Source organism: Artemia sp. Qi Xiang Cuo, chromosome 7 (genome assembly GCF_049724085.1).
Source record: "Artemia sp. Qi Xiang Cuo chromosome 7, ASM4972408v1, whole genome shotgun sequence".
NCBI classification, from domain to species: domain Eukaryota; kingdom Metazoa; phylum Arthropoda; class Branchiopoda; order Anostraca; family Artemiidae; genus Artemia; species Artemia sp. Qi Xiang Cuo.
In genome coordinates, this window is record NC_142800.1 from 43,717,423 (window position 1) to 43,740,648 (window position 23,226).

The 23,226-nt window shown below is 36.1% G+C and overlaps 1 protein-coding gene across 1 annotated transcript in view; it reads left to right on the plus strand.

Annotated features, from left to right (window-relative positions):
• The window catches only part of LOC148950308 (leucine-rich repeat-containing protein 58), a 44,236-nt gene extending 41,442 nt beyond the window's left edge, over positions 1-2,794 (plus strand). Inside the window, exon 6 of the mRNA XM_089091550.1 lies at positions 2,723-2,794. The gene's annotated coding sequence lies outside the window, so the exon portion shown is untranslated. The remainder of the gene's footprint in view (positions 1-2,722) is intronic.
• The last annotated feature ends 20,432 nt before the right edge of the window (positions 2,795-23,226 follow it).

Genomic DNA, 23,226 nt, shown 5'->3' on the forward strand with positions numbered 1-23,226 from the left:
GGTATGTTTTGATCCTATAAATAAAAAATGCATGCAGCATTAGGGTCAAACCTTAGGGAAATGTCAAGAAGAATGCCAAACACAATCAAAAAGCGTTTATTCCTTTATTGGTTGTGAAAAGGAAATACCAGGAACATTTACAATGGCTGATGGTATCGGCCGTCACATTGTTTGGAAAACATTTAGGAGCCTCTTCAACTAAATCAAGAGGTACAATGTGCATCCAGTTTTAAAAGACGTATCTGCAATGTGTCGAGAGCAGCTAAGGGTATAAGCATGAGGGTGTGAAGTTAAAACCTTCATGGCAAGTTGAAGGAATGTCGAAAAAAAAGGCTGGAGTGCAACCAGTCCCTCTCCCTAGTCCTATTTAGTTGCAATCTTCTCAAAGAGATCTGATCAAAAATTTTAACCTAGATTCACAAAGGGCCAATAAATTTAACACATATGCTTATTACTTAACGTCCAAAAGATCTGATTCATCTGAAAACAGAGTAATAAATCAGATTTAATGGTTTGTGACATCGGTTCTTCTTTTTCTTTTGCAAAAATAAAACAAAGCTTTTTCGTGAATACTTTTGACAGGTGTTTATATCATGAAATTAAGAAACAAGCAATTTCAACAAGGTTGAACATGTGAAAATTCTAACTTGTGTTTTACCCAATGATATTGCCTAATATTTTTGAGAACTGAAAATCTGAGTTCAGTGGTTTAGTTGCACGATGGTCCAGTTGCACGAGGGTTCAGTGGCACGAGGGTTCAGTTAGACGGAGATTCAGTTGCACGGTGGTTCAGTTCCACGGTGGTTCAGTTGCATGGTGGTTCAGTTGCGCGGTGGTTCAATTTCACGGTGGTTCAGTTACACGGGGGTTTAGTTACATGGGGGTTCAGTTAAATGGGGTTGAGTTGCACGGGGGTTTAGTTACACGAGGGTTTAGTTAAATGGGGTTCAGTTGCCCGGTGGTTCAGTTACACGAGGGTTCAGTTGCATGGGGGTTCAGTTACACGGTGGTTCAGTTGCAGGGGTTCAATTGTTCGGGGTTCAGTTACACGGTGGTTCAATTACACGCACACCGAAGACATTACGACGATGGAAATACCACCATGTATCACAAATTCATTTGATGACACAGAAGTGGTTATTGTGATACTACTAAAGGATTTGCTCGAGCTTAGCAGAAATGGACAGCAGAAGGTGAAATTAGAAAAGGGGTATTAAATGTTTTGGCTGCAGACAGAAATACCAAAAAAAAAGTATCCTGGACTGCGGGGAATTGTGATATAGTTTTTGATAGCGTTTCCCTCGTCAGGTGTTGTCGATTTTTTTTTTTTTTTCGTAACAAACCTTTTCACAAAAAATGAAGCAGACCAAATATCACAGAACGGGGAGCTTCATGGTTATTTTTAACAAAACTGAAGCCAAATATTGGTAGTTTGCTGTCAATCCGTGCATCCCTCCCATTAAAAGTATGACTATTTTGTGATTGTCATTTTAGAAGTTACGTGACGATATTGAGGTTTAATTTTAATTTTGCTACCACTGCTATCATATTACAATGTATGTCATATCATATAACAATAAAAACAGTAAAATTAACAGGGTAATAATTAAGTATTTGAATAAATATGAGCCAAGAGAATACACTATTGTCCTTTTTTATATTTTTTACCACTCCGAAAGGGGCTTTCTAAATAAGATAAGTAAGGTTTTTTGGTTTCTTATCTTATGAGTAGATGTAATAAAAGGTAAAGTTGGATGGAATCCCTTTTTGGCTGGCCAACTTTTCGCTTGCACTCACTGCACAACCAATTAATTAATTATAACCAATCAATTATCACTTTCCTTTTCGAAAACTGTCAATTCGTGGTTGGACCTAAGCCGCAACAGGAATATCCATAGTTAGATCTAATCTTCTCAATCTTTCTGAGTTTTGGAAGTATGGTAGAAACTTAGCTGCACGGGGTCCACCAGAACAATCAAAATTTTGAAAATAGTCTATGAGAAAAAAAGGTTAGGAATCTCTGAGTTAAAACATTTTGGATCTATACGTCTAAATGATAAAGCTTTGAATACCTATTTTAAGCTGCAGGTTACAGCTATGCTAACTGTAATGAAAGGCCATACCCAAAATGACTTCTTCTTTTTCAATGGCGATCACGAGACGATAAAATTTTTTTTTTTAAACTGAGCAGGATCCGTAGTCAATGGAGACTAGAAGTTTCCCACTAATTGATTAGATTGCCGTGAAATTTCTCATTTAAACGGTCTTATCTTCTATATTTGGGCAAACGTTTCGCCTTTTTGTTTGTAAAATATATCGGGGTCAACCCGATAAAAATTGGCGTCAGCTCATGCTAATGGTTGATTTTTGCGTGTAGCTGCTACTTTAGATACTCTACTCTACTATAGTAATAATTTTGATTTAAAAGGTAAGAAGAAATATAGGATTTAAGAATTGTTATTCTTCCTTTAGATTTTAGTATTTTAATTATTTAATCAATTTAATTAACTGATTAGTCACAGTGACATTCAATCGATGAATATCCTCCAAATGTTAAGTTTTTTAGTTTATAATTCGCAGTAAAAGTCTTATTAACACTTATGTTATTTATTTTTAATTTAAAAACTGTATGTATAGTAACGCTGTGCAGCTTCAATGTATACAGTTCATTTAATCTTTTCCTTTGCATTTTGCGCTTGCCTAATTTTTGTTTCTTTTTCAGTTTTTTTTGTCGTTTGGATGTTATTCTTCTCTTTCTTGGATGTTTTTCAGAATTACGGGCGAAATTGTCTCCTTTTCTATTTTGTCAAGTCATTTTTTTGGAATAAAAGACTTGACTCCGAATTTTCATATATTAGCATCAGGGGTTCCCAACCGGGGATGCGAAAAAAAGGATTCTCAAAAGGTGATTTTAGAGAAATGCGTCTATACAATTACACAGAGGGTATTTATGTAAGGTTGTGTTGCACCTTTTTTAAAGGAGGTGCAATATTCTCTTGTTATATTTAAAAGGAGGTGGACTAAGCCTCGGCACTGCTTCTCATTTCCGAAAAACAGAAAAGAAAAAAAAAAAAAAAAACAGATGAAAAAAAAAACGAACAGAAAAAGGCCCGTCAAAAACAGGTTACCTGTTTCTGCTTTCTGTTTTTTGGAAAAACAGAAAACAGCTGTCTTAACATATATAATTTTTTTCGCTTATTTTCTTCTCTTTTAGGATGTCACACCCTATCATCTATACTACTACTACTACTAAGAATTCGTCGCAGCACCAAGATGTCTGAGGCCAACACAGCTACGCATGCTCCTCCTACCTCTCAATCTATTCAAAGCCTCGTTCTTTACACCCTTCCAGGAAGTTATCATTTCCCTTAAATCTTTCCTTGCGACATCTCCCCACCCCCTCCGAGGACAACCTTCTTTTCGTTTAGCCCTAGGTGGTTGGCTGAGAAGGACAATCTTTCCGTTCTCTCAGTATTACCCTAGAAAGCAGGATTGAACCACGCTTTTCGTATAGCCTCCTCTTTGAAATACGGTCAGTCAGTCGGGTACCCAAACCAATCCGTTGGCAATTTCTCTGGAATACATCTAACAAATATTCCTCTGTTTTTCGAAGCGCACATGCTTCAGAACCAAACTTGACCACCGTCATCACTGTAGCTTCCAATATTCTAATCTTGGTTCGCAGACTTATCTTCCTATTCTTCCAAACTTTTGTTCACTGTGAAAAATACCCTGGCCTTGGCTATTCTACTTTTAACATCTTCACTGCACCAACCGCTTTTACTAATAATGCTACCTAGGTAAGTGAAGCTGCCCACCTGATCAATCTTTTCGTTACCGAACGTCACCTATTCATCTTCACTTAGTCCTAGTCTTAGCGACTTAGTCTTCTTAACATTAATTTTTAAACCTATTCTAGCACCCTCAACTCGCAGAAACTCTAAAAGTTCATTCATTTTGCTCACACTTTCATCTAGGATGCTTAAATCATCAGCATAATATAAGTGGGGATAGAACACAAACCTGTTTAACTCTTGATTTAATACGAAACCAACTACTAACCTCATTTCTACCTTAACCGCAGTAATGTTATTCTCGTACATAGCACCAATCACTTTAATGAATTTATCTGATATACCATACAAGGATAAGACCTTCGCTAAAACTTCTTTATCAGCTGAATCAAACTCTTGCTAACAATCTATGAAACTGAGGGCTAAAGGTGTTTTGATGACTTAGGCACTTCTTAATTATTAATGTAAGAGTGAAAATTTGGTCGACATATACTCTACCATTCCCAAAATCGCACTGTTCTTCTCTTAAAACTATGTCTACAGCATTTCTAAGTCTAAGAAGTAACATCATACTAAGTAAATTGCTACTTACTGGGGTTGACACGGCCCCGCAATGCCTGGGGTCAAGGGTTGTTAGTTGTATGAGCTTTAAAGAAGGCTCATTTGATTGAAAATCCTCAAGATGTTGAACAACAGAGTATGAAATAAAAGGAACAAACTTTTCTTTCAAATACAAAAGCACAATAGCTTTGAATGAAATAGAGAACAAACTAAAATTCATAATTCATCCAACCTGCTCGCGATATTCTGACACTCAGCTTTTTTCACTTGAAAAGCGACAAAATACGCCATTTTCCCCCAAAAGCGTCCGATAAAAATTTCGCCATTTCGTTCAAAATAGTTCAAAGATCAGATCACAAAAATGCCAGGGTCGACACAACCACCCAGAGCCCGAGGGCGCGTGTTGAAAGCTATGCCCCTTGAGGAACTAAGGTTTTCACGGAAGGGATGTTCGTATAAACTTCGGAAGGGGCTCCTTTGACTGCAAATGGAACGTTCTAGATCCCTTTTTCAGAGCCCAAAGTGATCGGAGGGCAACTAGACCCTCCCCTCAATGCCGTGTTTTCCCCAAATACATCCGATCGAATTTTTGAGATAGCTATTTTGTCCAAAAAAGGCAAAAGATCGTACGAAAACAACTTCAGGGTTGACACAACCCCCCAGAGTGCAGGTGCAAGGGCTGTAAGTTACGCCCCGGGGACATATAAGGTTTTATGGAAGTAGTGGTCGCATAAACTTCAGAGGGTGTTCATTTGATTAGAGTATTGAAAGTTCTAGTTCCATTTTAAGAGTCAAAGTGATTAGAAGGCAACTAGCTCCTCCCCCCAGACCCCTTTTCCCCCAATGAATTAGGTCAAAATTTTGAGATAGCTATTTTGTTCAAAATAGTCCACGTATCATATAATAATGCCTCTGGGGTTGACACGGCCCCACAATGCCTGGGGTCAAGGGTTGTTAGTTGTTCCCCGGGAGCATACAAGGTTTTATGGAAGGGAAAAGGTCGCAGAGATTTTAGAGGAGGCTCATTTAATTGGACATTAAAAGTTCTAATTCCCCATTTTAAGAGCCAAAAGTGATCAGAGGGCAACATGCCTCTTCCACACCCTCTTTTCCCCAAAAGTATCCAATCGAAAATGTGAGATAGCTATTGTGTTCAAATTAGTCCAAATATTATATAGCAATGCCTTCGGGGTTGCTACAACCTCCAGAGCCCTGAGGAAAGGGCTGTAAGTTATGCTCCAGGGGGTAAATAAGGTTTTAATGGAAAAGATAGCCGTATGAGCTTTAAAAAAGGCTCATTTGATTGAAAGTCGGAAGTTCTATTTCCCTTTTGAAGAGTCAAAAGTAATTGGAGGGCAAATAGCTCCTCCCAAGCCCTTTTCCCCCCAAATACATCTGATCTAACTTTTGATATGGAGATTTTGTTCAAAATAGTCCGAAGATCATATAACAATGCCCTCGGGGTTGACACAATCCCCAGGGGCAAGAATTGTAAGTTATGCCTCAGGGACATACAATGTTTTTATGGTAGTGGTGGTCGTATAAGATTTGGAAGAAGATTATTTTATTGAAAATTGAAAGTTCTAGTTCTCTTTTAAGAGTCAGAAGGGATCGGAGGGCAAAAAACTCCCCCCCCCCCACGTCCTCATTTTACCAAATGTATCGGATCAAACTTGTGAGATTGCCATTTTGCTCTAAATAGTCCAAATGTCAAATAACTATGGTTCCTGGTTTGACCCCCCCCCCCAGACCTCGCGGTATGGAACGGATGGATTGGAAGGCAAGGCTTATAACTCATGCAAGTTGCCCATTGTTAACATGGTTGTTGCAGAAGGGGTGGTCTTATTAACTTTGGAGGGGGCTCATTCGATTGGAAATTGAAACCTCTAGTTCTTTTTTTGAGAATCAAAGGGCAGCCAGCCCCCCCATCCACTTTTTTCCCAAAGGTATCCGGTCAAAATTTTGAGATAACCACTTTATTCAAAATAGTCCAAAGGCAAAAAAACTACGCTTTGGGGAATGAGCCCTCCCTAAACCCCCGGGGAAAGAGCTATGAGTTATGCAAGATGGTTATTGTTACTTTGATACTTGGTTCACTTTGATGCTTGAATTTACTGATTTAAGAGACAACTTTGATTTACGGGGCATAGGCTGTAAGTTATGCAAGTTGATTATTGTCAATTTGATACTTTCTTTGCGACGACTACTACTAACAACCAACCGTAGCACCAAGCCACCTGAGGCCAACACAGCTACGCACGCTCCTCCTCCATCCCAATCTTTTCAAATCCTTCCTCTTTACACCCTCCCAGGAAGTTTCCATTTCCTTTAAATCCTTCTTTACGACATCCTCCCACCCCAACCGCGGGCGACCCGCCTTCCATCTAGCCCCAGACGGCTGGCCGAAAAGGACAATTTTTGGCAATCTGTCATCTTCATCCTTAAAACGTGCCCTAGCCTTCTCAAACCTTCTCTCATTATAGCCCTAGAAAGCGGAATTGACCCACACTTTTTGTACAGCCTACTGTTCGAAATACGGTCAGTCGGCCGGGCAGCCAGAACAATTCATAGGCAATTTCTCTGGAAAACATCTAGTAAATCTTCATCCACTTTTCGGAGCGCCCAGGCTTCAGAGCCATATTTGACCACTGTCATCACTGTAGCTTCCAAAAATCTAATGTTGGTTTGTAGAACTATCTTCCTATTCTTCCAAACTTTTTTTTAACTGTGAAAAAAAAACCTGAGCCTTGGCTCTTCTACTTTTAACATCTTCACTGCTCCCACCGTGCTTACTAATAATACTACCAAGGTAAGTGAAGCTGTCTACCTGATTAATCTTTTTGTTACCCGACGTCACCTTTTCATCTTCACTTATTCCTAGCCTTAGAGACTTAGTCTTCTTAACATTAACTTTTAAATCTATCCTAGCACCCTGAAATCGCCAAACCTCTAAAGGTTCATTCATTTTACTCGCACTTTCATCTAGTATGATTAAATTATCAGCATAATCTTAGTCCAGGAGATTTTTTCATCCGTAGCCTATTTGATTCCGCGGTCTCCCATTTCCTTTCCTGTGTTCCTTAAGACAAAATCCATCAAAATGATCCATATAAAGAGGGGATAGAACACAAACCTGCTTAACTCCTGATTTAATACGAAACCAGCTGCTAACTTTATTTCCTACCTAAACCGCAGCAGTGTTCTTCTCGTACATAGCACTAATCACTTTAATGTATTTGCCTGGTATACCATACAAAGATAAGATCTTCGCTAAAGCTCTTCTATCAACAGAATCGTATGCTTGCTCATAATCTATAAGACTGAGGACAAAAGGTGTTTGATAACTCAGACACTTCTCAATTATCAACCTAAGAGTAAAAATTTGGTCAACACATCCTACCTTTTCTAAAATTGCAATTTTCTTCTCTTAAAACTTTGTCTACAGCATCTCTCAGTCTAAAAAGTATCATATTACTAAATAATTTTCTACCTACAGAGACCAAATTTATGTCTAGATAATTACGACACTCACTCTTAGCACCTTTTTTATACAGTGATAAAAGTTTTCCTAAAATCGCTAGGTCCTTCCCCTTTTTCAAAAAGTCATATTCATAATCTTTGGTAACTTGTTTCTAACCTCAGAGCCACCATATTTAAGAAACTGTTTTACCACACTATCTGCACCTGGAGCCGTATTATTTTTTAATCCTTTTGGTACTATTGCTAATTCTTCCTCGCAAAACAAATCTTCCTTCACCTTCAAGGTGTCACAAACTTTTTCATTTTCTACTATTTGTTTTACGCTACATTTTCCGCTGTTCCCATTTTAATTACACTGACGTGAATATCGACATTCTTTCACATCTTGGTCATTTAATCTTATTACACAATCACTCAGTTATTAGGATGAGAAAATACCCACTTCGCTTACTCGCATAGTAAGTTAACATTCTCTCTCATGAGCATAAGATTATCATTTGTTTAGTGACAAGTGACAATAGTCAGTTAGTCACCTCAGCAACTTTCAATTTTGTCAGTATTGGGTTTGAATCTTGTTCTGTCAACAGTCATACTGAAACTATATGGAAAAAAGAGCTAGCTGAAGTCAGGAAGGAAAATGTATAATAGAAACAGGTAACTAATAATAAAAGCTATTTTCTTTATAATTTCTTTTTTAATTACTGATTATAAGATGATGTACTTGTCAATTAACTGGTACACCCGCGAGAAGTCAAGTTTGGTTAATGCTAATGAAATAAATAGGCTTATGATGAAAATATAATAGTTAAGAAACAAATTTGGGCTAGATATTTGCACATTAGGGGGGGGGGGCTAAGCATAGTTTATATTAAATACGTAACCTTGCTCTTTTTATATGGGATTATGAACAGCTGATATTGACAAAATATATAAAAATGTAAAAATGAGCCATTTTTTGGTTATATCTAAGCATTAGCATTGAGGAGGGGGGGGGGGTAGTTGAGCCGGAATTTTCGATTTTATACTAGACTTTTTCCAAATATCATGGTCACTATTTTGACATTATACCCCCCTACCCATCTGAGGTCCCACATATAACTGTATAAATACATTTCATCGTTATGTCGAATCTTGCGATGACATTCTTTCTTGTTGTATTCTTTCATATTGTAAAGTAAGAATTTTATTGGTTGATTTTTTTTTTTATATTACTAGGGCTATATCCCGGACCATTAGGGGGGGGGGTGTATTTTCAGAAAAGGGGCCATGATATTTATAAATAGTATAAAATAAAGAATTTAATGGTACTGCTTGTGTGTTCAGCATGTTCTCATAAGAAAAGGACAATCACTAAATATTTGGCTTTAGAAAAAGACAATTAGACTAATGCCCATTTTTATGAAGAAGATCTTGTATCTGTATAGGGTAGGCTTACAGTCTATTTAAAAACTGATTCATAGGGACCATGCAGGCTGGAATGGGGGCCAGCCTCCTGAAAATGTAAATTTCTTCGAATTTCTCGCCATTTCTTTATTACATTATAGGTTTTTATTATCCCCCCTATTTTTTTTGTTAAATCATTTCCAGTTTGTTTTTATTAACTCACTGATCTTCTTGTTCCATCTTCCATTAATTTCTTTGTCACACGATTTTTTTTTTTAATTTGTGAACTATTTTTCAACCACTTCTGATTCTGAATGTTCAGTTACTTCCCACTTTTATAAGTATAGCACAACGGTAAGAGCACTTCCCCAGGTTGTGTTAACTTAGGTTGTAATCTTGGATGAGACATTACATTTTTTTTTAATTGGAAAATTAAAATATAGAAAATATTTTTTTCGAGAATCTATAAATATAAGTGAAAATTCGGGGCAAAAAATCGTTTCGTTTTTATATAATTTGATCTCTTTTATATAGTGCTAATTTGGTTGATGCTAATGAAATAAAATAAAATAGGATGAATATATTATATTTTATAAACAAATTTGGGCTATATATTTGCACATTATGGGGGGGGGTAGGATTGTAAAGCATAGCATATATTAAATACGAAACCTAACCTAACCTAGGTACTTCCTCCCCCCCCCCTAAACCACAAAAAAACAACAATTTAAATACAGTTCTTGCCTTTGTTTATATCCCAGAAGGCAGCGTAAACCTGTTTTTCATCACGCGTCTCGGTCTATTTCGTGACTGGTTAGCATTGTCGTATATAAAAGAGTCCGTTTAGTAAAAGAGTACCGGATTTTCTTATCGATAAATACATCACATATATTTGTTTAAATACATTGAAGTACTTCATATAAATAGAAAAAGAAAATACTACCATTTAAAATTGCTGAAAACTAAGTTCCTAGCAGTATTTACCACCCCAAAGAAATTTCGTGGCGGGGCTGATGAGGGCCTGCCTCGCTTTTTCTACCTCTGTGCTGGTAGATAATTCCATTAAAAATAAAGCCTAATTTCATTACAAATAAAGAGAATCAACTTGGTTGAATCCAGTAATGCCACCGTATGGCATTACTTTTTTTGCAACTGGGAAGCCTAAAATATAGTTATTGACACTTTCAATCAATTAGCTTCTCTGATTTTTAAATTGATTGCAAATTTGTCCTCTTTGGGGTAAAGTCGTTGTTTCGTGCCCTAAAATGGCAGAAAACAAGATTTTCCTCTGGTCCAATCTATGTGGTCACTTAAAAAAGAGCTTTAAATTTGCGTTTGAATGAGCTACCTCCCAATTATCTTGGGCCTTCGGTTTGATACAATCACCCCTGAGAAAAATCAAAACTAATAAACATGCATCGACGATGTTTCTTCTGAAAAAAAAAATACAAGGTTTTATTTTAACTGAAAGTAAGGAGCTACATTAAAACTTAAAACCAACAGAAGTAATTCCGTATATGAAAGGGGCTGTCCCCTCCACAACGCCTCGCTCTTTACGCTAAATTTTGACTCTGTCTCACAACTTTATTTTATTTATTTATTTTTTTTAACAATAATAAACTTTAGCGTAAAGAGCGAGGTGTTGAGGAGGGGACAGCCCCTTTCATATACGGAATAATTTCTGTTCGTTTTAAGTTTTAATGTTGCTCCTTACTTGCAGTTAAAAAAACTTTTTTATTTATTTAATTTCTGATCGTTTTTTAAATAATGCAGGTTTGGATTTTGGCTCACCGTACATGAATCATTAAAACGAAATTTTCGTATTAATTTTACTCTTTTTGGCTAATTGGCTTTCTCTAAGGTTGTTTTATTTTATTTACGAACGTTCTTATTAATGATAAATATACGTAACTTACGAATTGACTTACGTAAGGAACTTCTATATTCGTATATTTTTATTACGTATATTAGGGGGGTTTGCCCCCATAGTCATTACTTTATAGCTTACTGCGTAGTTCAATTTTTTTTTCCAAATCATTGAGAAGAGCCCCTTAATCTCAAAGGCCGTTAAATAAACTAAATTGTTCTTATGAAAGTGCTTAAAAAGAACTTTATTATAAAGAACGAGCACTTGACTAGGGAGTGATCCTAACAACACAAGTAATAGTTTCTGTTGGTTGCAAGTTTTCATGTTGAAAAGTTTTTCAGTTGAAATATTGTTATTTTTAATTCAATTTCCGATCTTTTTTTAAATAATGCTGGGAAATCCAGCGCTCCTTCATAGTACTGTTCCTTCTCCCCTTAAAACTTCCTTAATGGAAAGATTTTCCACGTAACCCCCAATCCAAACCCCCCCCCCCCCCCATTACCAGAAAAAATACCTGAAAACATCTATATACTTCCCACAACACTATATGTAAACATTGGGCAAACTTCATAACTTGCAGCCCTTCCCCCAAGGACTGTGGGGGATTAAGTCATCCTCGAAAACATAGTTATTACATTTTTCGACAATGCTGAACAAAATGGCTGTCTCAGAACTTTGTTCTGGTGAATTTGGGAAAAAATGAGCGTGGGAGGGGGCCTAGTTGCCCTCCATTTTTTTGTCACTTAAAAAGGCACTAGAACTTTTAATTTACGTTCGAATGAGCCCTCCCAAGGTATTCTAGGACAACTGGGTCGATACGATCACCCCTGGGGAAAAAAAAACAAACAAAAAATAAATAAACACGCATCCTTGATCTTTTCTCTGGCAAAAATACAAAATCTCACATTTTTGCAGATAGGAGCTTTAAACCGCTACAGTAGGGCTCTGTGATACGTTGAATCTGATGGTGTGATTTTCATTAAGGTTCTATGACTTTTAAGGGGTGTTCCTTCCTTTTTTCGAAAATAAGGTAAATTTTCTCAGACGCGTTACTTGATGGGTGTAACTAAACTTGATGAAACTTAAATAATTGAAATCAGTCTAAAAATCTGAGTCTTTTGATGTATCTGTTGGTATCAAAATTCCTTTTTGAGAGTTTCGGTTACTATTGAGCCGGGTCGCTCCTTACTTACAGTTCGTTACCACGAATTGTTTAAAAAAAGCGAAATTCCACATTTTGAAGATTGGAGCTTAAAACCTCTACGATAGAGTTTTCTGATATGATGTATCTAATAAAGGATTTTCAGTAAGATCACTTGCTTTTTCGGAGGTCTTTCCCCTTTTTTCAAAAATCAGGCAAATTTTCTCAGATTTTTGGTTTTAGATGTATTTGGAGGGTAGACTAGCCAATAGAGCCAACATACCTTTATAAATATATTGTTCTTAGTAATACATTCCTAGGGCTCCCAAAGTTTCACATACATACATGCAATTCCTTTTTCGTGGTCTAAGAAGCTTCTCAAAGTTTCATTATTAGTAATCTACATTCGTATATTGTAATTTGTTGCTTGATTCGTTAGTTTATTTTATGTTTTATTTTTCTAATAATTTTATATATTATTCATAATATATTTCCTAGGTTATTATTAAAATTTATATTAATTTAGTATTAACGCGAAGAACCCACTTGGTACTTTTTGTCAAAAATAATATTTAAAGTTTCACATTTCCTATCTCTAAATCTGCACCGGCCATATTTCAAAAACTCCTTCATCATACATTAACTCCTCCTCAAAAAGTCAATTTTTCTTCACTTCTAAATTGCCAAAATTCCCTCACTATTTTCAGAGGGGCACTTGCCCCGGGGCGTAGAAACTTTAGGGGTGCAGAATTTCAAAAAATAATCTAACGGATATAATCTTTTTATATTTTTTTTTTTATTAAAATAAAGTAGAGTGGGCAGTTGGCAGTTTGCTAGTGAATTGAATCCGAAAATTTTCATTTTCCCATATCTTCATAGCCATTCCTTTAAAATATTAAATAAAAAAAAACAAGTTTTTTAAACTGAAAGTAAGGAGCGACATTAAAACTTAAAACGAACAGAAATTATTCCGTATATGAAAGGGGCTGTCCCCTCCTCAACGCCTCGCTCTTTACGCTAAAGTTTGACTCTGTCTCACAACTTTATTTTTTAAAACAATAAAAAACTTTAGCGTAAAGAGCGAGGCGTTGAGGAGGGGACAGTCCCTTTCATATACGGAATAATTTCTGTTCGTTTTAAGTATTCATGTCGCTCCTTACTTCCAGTTTAAAAAACTTGTTTTTTTTATTTATTTTCTGATCATTTTTTAACTAGTGCAGGGGATGTTTCCCCCCTCTTTAAAAAATCAAGTAAATTTTCTCAGGCTCGTAGCCTTTGATGAATAATGTTAAACTTAATAAAATTTATATATTTAGAATCAGTATTATAAACACATTCTTTTGATTTATTTATTGACATAAAAATTCCGTTTTTAAAAGTTTCGATTATTATTGAGCCGTATCGATTGTCTTTTTATTGTTTTTTTTTTATTACATATATGTTATTAAGTATTTGATGGGGTTCTCCCCTTAGTATAAACCACGCTCTTTAATTTAAAAGTTAAAAAAAATTTTTATTCATAAACCCCTGAATCACAAAGGCCGTTTAATTAGAATAGATAGCTCTTTTGAAAGCACTAAAAAAAAAACTGTAGCGTAGAGAGCGAGGTATTGACTTGGGGGAGAACCCCCTCACATACGTTATAATTTCTGTTCGTTTTAAGTTCTAATATTCCTTCTTACATTTCAGTTGAAAAAACTTGTTTTTTTTTTATTTAATTTCTGATCATTTTTTAAATAATGCTTGGAAATCCGGTGCCCCCGTCATAGAAATGTCCCTTACCCCAAAGAAACATTCTTCACGGAAATATTATCCAGATTAACCCCCTCATATAGCCCCCCCCCCTCCAGAAAAAATCCTTCCTGAAAATGGTTGTATACTTCCCAATAACCAATAAATAATGTCCGCGCCAATAATGTGGGGGCGCAAGTCCGGCGCCCCCTTCATGGCAATTTCCCTTCCCCCATGAAAACGACCTTCAGCAACTGAGCCGCCCCCCTCCCCACCGATCCCCCCTTACCACCCCCTCCCCGAACAAAAAACTCCTTAAAACTTCTGTATACTTCCCAATAACCAATCCTATATGTTAACATTGGGTAAAGTTCATAACTTTTAGCCCTCCCTCTGGGAACTTCGGGGGACTAAGTCATCCCAAAAGACATAGTTATCATATTTTCGACCATGCTGAACAAAATGGCAATATCAAAATTTCGATCAGGCGACTTTGGGGAAAAAAATGAGCGTGGGAGGGGGCCTAGTTGCCCTCCATTTTTTTGGTCACTTAAAAAGCGCACCAGATCTTTTAATTTCCGTTCCAATGAGCCCTCCCACGATATTCTAGGACCACTGGGTCGATACGATCACCCCTGGGGAAAAAAAAACAAACTAACAAACAAACAAATAAACACGCATCTGTGATCTTTCTTCTGGCAAAAAATGTAAAATTCCACATTTTCGTAGATAGGAGCTTGAAACCTTTACAGTAGGGTTCTCTGATAGGCTGAATCTGATGGTGTGACTTTCTTTAAGGTTCTATAACATTTAGGGGGTCTTTCCCCCTTTTTTGAAAATCAGCCAAATTTTCTCAGGCGCGTAACTTTTGATGGGTAGCACTAAACTTAATGAAAGTTATCTATTTGAAATCAGCATTGAAATGTGATTCTTTTGATGTATCTATTGGTATCAAAAACCCGTTTTCTAGAGTTTCGGTTACCATTGAGCCGGGTCGCTCCTTACTTACAGTTCGTTACCACGAACTGTTTGAAAAGTATTTAGCAATGAAAGTAAAATACTGTGATGATTTGGATCCCATTCAGTTGTTCTATTTTGCTTCCATAAGGGGACTAAAAACAGCTAATAGTTAGAGCCTGAAATCCCTTTTGGGCATTATTGTAAAACATATAATATACCATTCGAATCACTGTTGAAAACGCTAAGTAGGAAATAGGTACAAAAAACTTAATAAAAAAATGCATCAAATTTTTGTTTATATCCATTTTTGTTACGTTTTTACGAGTCTAACATACATTTTGGGGTGGGGTTTGGGGGTTGTTGAATAGAAATTATTACTTATATGAGGGGGGTTGCCCTCTCCTCAATACCTCAATCTTTACGCTAAAGTTTAACTTTTAGTCCCAAATTCTATAAGAACGACTCCTGAAACACAAGTGTCGTTTAATTAGAACAATAAGAAGTTTTTTTAAAGCACTAAACAACTTTAGGTACTTTCTTATTGTCAGGGCCTCTCTAAAAAGTCAAGTTTGGTTAATGCTAATGAAATAAAATAAAATAGGATGTATATATAATAGTATAGAAACAAATTTGGACTATATATTTGCACATTAGGGGGATGGGGGGTGAAGCATTGCATATATTAAATACGTAACCTACCCTAACCTAGGTACCTTCCCCCCCTAAAATCCAAAAAAACACAGTTTAATATCGTATACGCATATCATTGCCTGCTCTACAACAGATAAGACGCCACAAAACGGGTTTTATCATTGCCAATCTATAGTGTTTAAGCCGAGAGGCCCTGATAATGCGAAAGTACCCAACTTTAGTATGAAGAGTGCGGAAATGAGGAGGGGGTGCCCCCTCTCCTCTCCTATCAATCATAATTTCTTTCCGTTTTAAGTTTTAATGTTGCTCATTAATTTAAGTTGAAATAACTTTTTTTTTAATTTAATTAAACAAAAAAAATGACCACACATAAAAGCAGTGCTCAAGTCCTTTCTCAAAACTACATAAAAACTAGAATGCCATAGGAAATTTATGGGATCGAAGAATTTTTAATTTCCTTATAGAAAAAAAAGAATTTCCATGAAATAGAATATACACTCTCGACAGAAAAAGCAGACGTTTATGCTTTTTGCATAATTAATGCACGTATTGAATTGTTAAATCAGTGTATAAATAAGTTGTGTTTACATTAGAGTACACGTGATTATGGTTGTTATTCGCCGAGTTGTCCGTAATCGTGTCAGCTAGCACGTGGCGAGATAAAAATTATCTCGGGGGAAGTTGTGGTTAGTGGATAAGGGGTGCTCGAATACATTATCAGTTTATTTTAGGTTGATTATTATAATTCCTAGATCCTAGCATTCTGACTAAGTTGTACTTTTTTTTCTGTGTGGCAGAACTTATATTGCTATCAAGAGTCACGTAAGAAAATGTGTCTTCATTGAACACTCAGTTATAATTGGAAAGAATCAAAGTTTTTTTTTTATACTTTCGTGTTGTAGGTGTTACAAGTAAGTTGCCATATACTGAGTGTCAAGCTGGTCAAAATTGTCACTAATTTTGTCTGGTAGAATTGTAAGTGGGTGGTTGTTTTACGAGTTCCTTTTTTTGATACCATCGGGAATATACGACAGTTTTTTTTCCCCATCGGACGAACATTTAAGCGAAATCTAGTATTTTCGGTAAAAGGTCCGGCTTTGTCTAATGGTTGAGATAGAAAATGATCGCATTGTTTATATCTTTCCACAGTGCTCGGGATTATCAAAATGGGTAGCCTACAGGATTATATTTGTAATAGCGCTGCATTTCGTGTTGCCAACTTTAGCAATTCAACGTATGCTGGCATATACTCCATGGATTGCAAATTTCCATTAATGTAAACAAATCCTCAAAACTGCTTCAGAACATGCTAAAAAGTCACTTCGTCAACTAAAATTCTTTTGTCAAAAATAAAGAAACAACAATGTTTAAGAAGAATCACGATTTCAGTCACCTTATGATAGCGATGAGGAAAGAGCTGCGGCTGCTAACTGAACATGGTCACGGTCGTTCCCGCGTGTCGTAAGGAAATTTCATTATTTAATTTCAGTCTTTAATTTTTTTTGTCTTTTTAGATTGGCGAATTTTATAGAATGTTGGTTGAAAAATTCCTTTTTAAGAAATTTATTTTCCGCAAAAGTTATTCGGGTATGTCAAAATTTTTTATATAAACACAAAATGTTTATATACAAACATTTGTGTTAATCTCCCATCGACTCGCCAAAACTAGCGAAAATTAGAATGCAAACCGTGCAATATTTTTAGCTCTCATTTTTGGTTTCTGATTTTTTCCTTCTGAGTTCTGACATGATTTTAAAAGAGACAAGAATTGTGCATTCCGCAATCCAAGTACGATGAAATAAAAAAAAAAATACACATAAATTACAAGCAAAAATTTGCAGTTTCTCAGTGGTGCCAACTCTCAAAAATGTAGGTAAAGGGAGGGATGAGGGTACATTATTTTTCAAATCCAGAAGGGGGGGGGGCTTTTTTTTCCAAATTTTTAAAAGAAAATACCCAACAGAGGTATTTATAAAATCTAGAGGGAAACCTCCCCCACCAATTGGTGTCATTGCAGTTTCCGCGACAAAATTTTACAAAGATGGTAGTGTTTAGCATCTCAGAGCAAAATTCTCATTGTGACTTCAAAATTCACACTTAGAACTCACCATATCTAACGTCAACTCATAAACAAATTATAAAAACTTATTTGCTTGAAATTCTCGATATTGGCTTTAATTTCTATATGGCGCTATTGGCAAAAAAATGCAATTCGAACATTTAATTTGCATAGGAATAAAACGCGCAAAAATACTTTGAAAATCGGTGGCATGATGTGCAGAAATCACAACTACCCTTGACTTATCTTATAGAAGATTTTTCAGTTCATTTGCTGCTGTTAAACTTCTGTTATTTACAAAATAATCAGCGAGATCTCACAAATCACTACAAAATTTTTACAGAAATGATCAGCATTTCAATGTAGTCCTTTTTTAACAATTTGCTATTCACCTGATTCCTGAACACATTTTCTCGCGTGCACTGGAAAATTTCAACCCATATAAATGTTTTTTTTCCCACAAAAGAGCCCGTAAGAAATCGTCCGTAGTCTGAACAATCTCTGAGGTATGTCGGAACTAACAGTTACTGTTTTACGGTTTTCGGAGCAATAAGAATTCCCTATTTTGAAAACCAACACTGATGTAATTGTTTTGTTTTTAGTATTAATAAATTGATTGGTTTATTGATTGATTGATGAAAGTTTTTTTTTCACAGGAGAAAATTCTCGGTGAGAATTTCATTCAGTATATTTTTCTGATTTTAATTTTTTTTTTTCATATAATCCTAATTTTCAATCTCTTTTCTTCGTTTATATATATATTTTTTTTTCAGTTATTTGTGAAATTTCCTGTTAATTCTTCTATTTTCATAAATGTCTCTTGATCCAGTTTTTTTTTTTTATTTTTTATTTTTTTTTTAATTATGTTTTTTTTTTTATGTGGTTTATAATAGTGTCTTATTTCGTTTTTTTGGCCCTTTACAAGCTGAGCTTCTTGGGCGTGTATAAACCTTACGTTTGTAATTGGTTTTTAGTATTAATAAATTGATTGATTGATTGATTGATTGATGAAAGCTTTTTTTTCGCAGGAGAAAATTCTCGGTGAGGTAAGCGATGAAATTTCACAAAAGTGGTGGCATTTTCAGAGCATTGTAGGAAAATTCCATTTTAATTGCAAATTTTGCATTGCGATTGTAAATTTTCATGGGGAATATGTAAATTCTAATTTTAGAATTTTGGTTTAAGTTTGGGATGCTTGTAAAGGCCACACATTTTTCAGGCTGACTGCACTTGAAGTTGAAAAATATGCTCGATAAAATTACCTGAAAATGGCGGCATTGATTCAGTATAATGCAGGAATTGAGTTTCTGCGACAACCCTTTCTATAAACACCTTATATGCCCCCAGGGCATAAATTAGAACTTTTACCCTAAGGGCTGTTAGGGTGGTCATCCTCTAAGACCTAATATCCAGAACTTTCAACTACGTCAAACAAAATGGCTATCTCAAAATTTTGATTGGATATGTTTAGGGAAATGGTGGGCGTGAAAGGGGCGTTAGTTGCACTCCAATCACTTTTAACTATTAAAAAAGGCACTAACCCTTTCAATTTTCAATCAAATGAGCCCTTTTGAAGTTTCTACGACAAAGCTTTCTATAAAAAACTAATATTCCCCCAGGCGATAACTTACAACCCTCGCCTTGCGGGCTGGGGGGGATGTCATCCTCAAAGACCTAATTTCCAGAACTTACTACTACGCTGAACAAAATGTTTATCTGAAAATTTTGATCGGATGTGTTTGGGAGAATGGTAGGCGTGAGAGGGGGTTAGTTACCCTCCAATCACTTTCGACTATTAAAAAGGGAACTAGCCCTCTCATTTTCCAATTGAATGAGCCGTTTTGAAGTTTTACGAAAACTCTATCTATAAAAACCTTATATGCCCCCGGGGCATAACTTACAACCTGAGGATTATGGGGGAGCGTCCTCCTGAAAAACATATTTTCTATCTTGAAATCAATTACACTGAACAAAATGGCTATCTCAAAATTTTGATTCGATGTGTTTTGGGAAATGGTGGGCATTGAAGGGGTGTTTTGCCTTCCAATCACTTTTGACTATTAAAAGGGCACTAGCCACTCCAATTTCCAATCGAATGAGCCCTTTTTGAAATGAGCCCTACGACAACTGAGCCCTACGACGAATGAGCCTTACGACAACTCCTTCGATACGAAGTGCCTTGGTATGTGAAGAAGAAGAAAAAAAAATAATACATTGTGCCAACATCGTTCTTTACTTAGGCAGTGCGATTGCGCTGCCTATGACTAAATCAATTTTATTTAATCAAACAGTTTGTGGTAACGAACTGTATGTAAGGAGCGACCCGGCTCAATAGTAACCGAAACTGTAGAAAACGGAATTTTGATACCAATAGATACATCAAAAGAATCAGATTTTAATGCTGATTTCAAATATATAAGTTTCATCAATTGTAGTCCTACCTATCAAAAGTTAACCAGCTGAGAAAATTTGGCTGATTTTCGAAAAAAGGAGAAAAGACCCCCTAAAAGTTATAGAAATTTAATGAAAATCACACCACCATATTCAGCGTATCAGAGAACCCATCTGCAGCGGAATTAAACTCTTATCTACAAAAATATGGAATTTTGCATGTTTCGCCAAAAGCAAGATCACGGATGCGTGTTTATTTGTTTTTTTTCCCAGGGGTGATTGTATCGAACCAGTGATCCTAGAAGATCGTGGGAGGGCTCATTCAAACGGAAATTAAAAGTTCTAGTGCCCTTTTTAAGTGACCGAAAAAATGGAGGGCTACTAGGCCCCCTCCCGCGCTCATTTTTTTCCAAAAGTCACCCGATCAAAATTTTGAGATAGCCATTTTGTTCAGCATGGTCGAAAATATGATAACTATGTCTTTTAGGATGACTTAATCCCCCAAAGTCCCCGTGGGGAGGGCTGAAAGTTATGAACTTTACCCAATGTTAACATATAGTATTGGTAATTGGGAAGTATACAGACGTTTTCAGAGGGGATTTTTTCTGGTAGTGGGGGGGAGTGGGTCAGGGGTTATGTGGGAGGACCTTACCATGAAGGAAGTTTTCATGGGAGAAGGGACATTGCTATGAAGGGGGCGCCGGATATCCCAGCATTATTTAAAAAAAGATAAGAAATTATATATAAAAAAACAAGTTTTTTAACGGAAAGTAAGGAGCAACATCAAAACTTAAAACGACAGAAAACATTACGTATATGATTGGGTTCACCCCCTAGTCAATACCTCGCTCTTTAAGCCAAAGATTATTTATTAATTTCATAAGAGCTATTTATTCTAATTAACTGCATTTGTGATTAAGGGGTCATTTTTAAATAATTGGAAAAAAATTCAAACTTTAGCTTAAAGAGCAAGGTATTGACTAGGGGGCGAACCCTCTAATATACGTATTAACAATATAAGAATATAGAGATTCGTTATGTAAGTTAATTCGTAAGTAACGTATATTTATTACTAATAAAAACGTTCGTAAATAAAATTAAACAGGTTTCGAGAAAGCCATTTAACCAAATAAAAGTAAAATTAATATTCAAAATTTTTTTTAATTATTCATGTACGGTGAGCCAAAATCAAAACCTGCATTAATAAATTTAAAAACGTTAAAAATTAAACAAAAAAACAAGTTTTTTAAACTGAAAGTAAGGAGCGACATTAAAACTTAAAATGAACCGAAATTATTCCGTAAATGAAAGAGGATGTTCCCTCCTCAACGCCTCGCTCTTTACGCTAAACTTTTTTATTGTTTTAAAAAGTAAAGTTGTGAGAAAGAGTCAAACTTTAGCGTAAAGAGCGAGGCGTTGAGGAGGGGACAGCCCCTTTCATATACGGAATAATTTCTGTTCGTTTTAAGTTTTAATGTCGCTCCTTACTTTCAGTTTAAAAAACTTGTTTTTTTTTGTTTAATTTAACTGAACGTAAGGAGCAACATTAAGACTTAAAACAAACAGAAATTATTCCGTATATGAAAGGGGCTGTCCCCTCCTCATCGCCCCGATCTTTACGCTAAAGATTGCCTCTTTGTAACAACTCTTTGTAAAAAAAAAATTAGCGTAAAGAGCGGGCGTTGAGGAGGGGACAGCCCTTTTCACACACAGAATAATTTCTGTTCGTTTAAGGTTTTAATGTTGCTCCTTACTTTCAGTTTAAAAACAGCTTGTTTTTTTTTGTCATTTAATTTCTGAACGTTTTCCAACTAATACAGGTTCAAATTTGGCTCACCGTAAATAGACAAATAAAACGGAATTTGTATATTAGTTTTGTCAAACTTCCCCCTCCCCCTGCATAAAATTTCCCCTGGAAAGTTAACCTCCAGGAAATACCCTCCCGACGTGAAAATCTCAACGTTTAAAACCAAAGTTATGTATTATGTGTACAAGGGGACTGTCCCCTCATATAATGCCGGGAAACCTGGGTCTCCCTCCATGGAAAATTTTCTCCCCTGGCGGAAATTCCCCCTATGTCTAGTTCATCCCACATAAATTTCCACCACCGGAAATATTTTCCCCAGAAAATTCTATTCTAGCTGAAAATTACCCCTGGAAAATTTCTTTCGGACGATGCCGGTTGGAAATTTTTTCGTTGCCAACTTTTATTTGAAAAACACTTTAATTCCTTATTTTTCAATCTTGTTGGAAATTACCCCCCCCCCCCCCTCACTGGAAAATTCTTCTCGTAAATACCCTCCGCCCACTAGTAGAAAGATGCTTCGCAGAAAATTCCCTCTGGAGAATTTATCCTGTAAAAAACTCCCCCATGGAGGATTTTACCCTTGGAAAATCCCCCCCACCTTCGGAAAGATGCTCTAAGCAATTCCAACCCGGTAATTATTTCCCCCGGGCAATTTCACTTAATATCTCCATATCTAAAATTGAGACGTCAAAGAGAAAGTAAGACAAATAAAAAGAATTTTGTATAGGAACCTTGGCAAATCCCCCACTGTAAAATTTTCTTGGAAAGTTCACCTCCCGGAACTTCCCTCCCACGGATAATCATCTCCATGGAAAACCCGCCCGCAGAAAATTCTCCCCCTCTGCGGAAAATGTCTGTATACATTCCAATAAGAAATACTATACGTAAACAATGGGCAACTTTCCTAACTTACAAGCCTTTCCCCAGGGGCTGTGGGGTGTTTTGTTATACTCAAAGACATAGTTACTTGGCTTTTCGGCTAAACTGAGCAAAATAGCTATCTCGGGATTGCGACCGGATGACTTTTAGGAAAAAAGATGGATGGGAGGGGGCCAGTTGCCTTCCAATATTTTTGGTTACTTAGAGGGGCACTAGAACTTTTAATTTCAGTTCAAATAAGACCTTTTTTATAATCTAGGATTATTGGTTCGATGTGAGTACCCCTGGGAAAAAATAATAATAATAAAATAAATAAACACGCATTAGTGATCTTTCTTTTGGCAAAAAATACGAAATTCCACATTTTTGCAGAAGGAAGCTTGAAACTTCTACATCAGGATTCTCGGATGCGCTGAATCTGATGGTTTAATTTTCATTAAGATTCTTTCATTTTTAGGGGTTATTTCCCCCTTTTTGAAATTCAGGCAAATTTTCTCAGGTTCATAGTTTTTAATGTGTAAC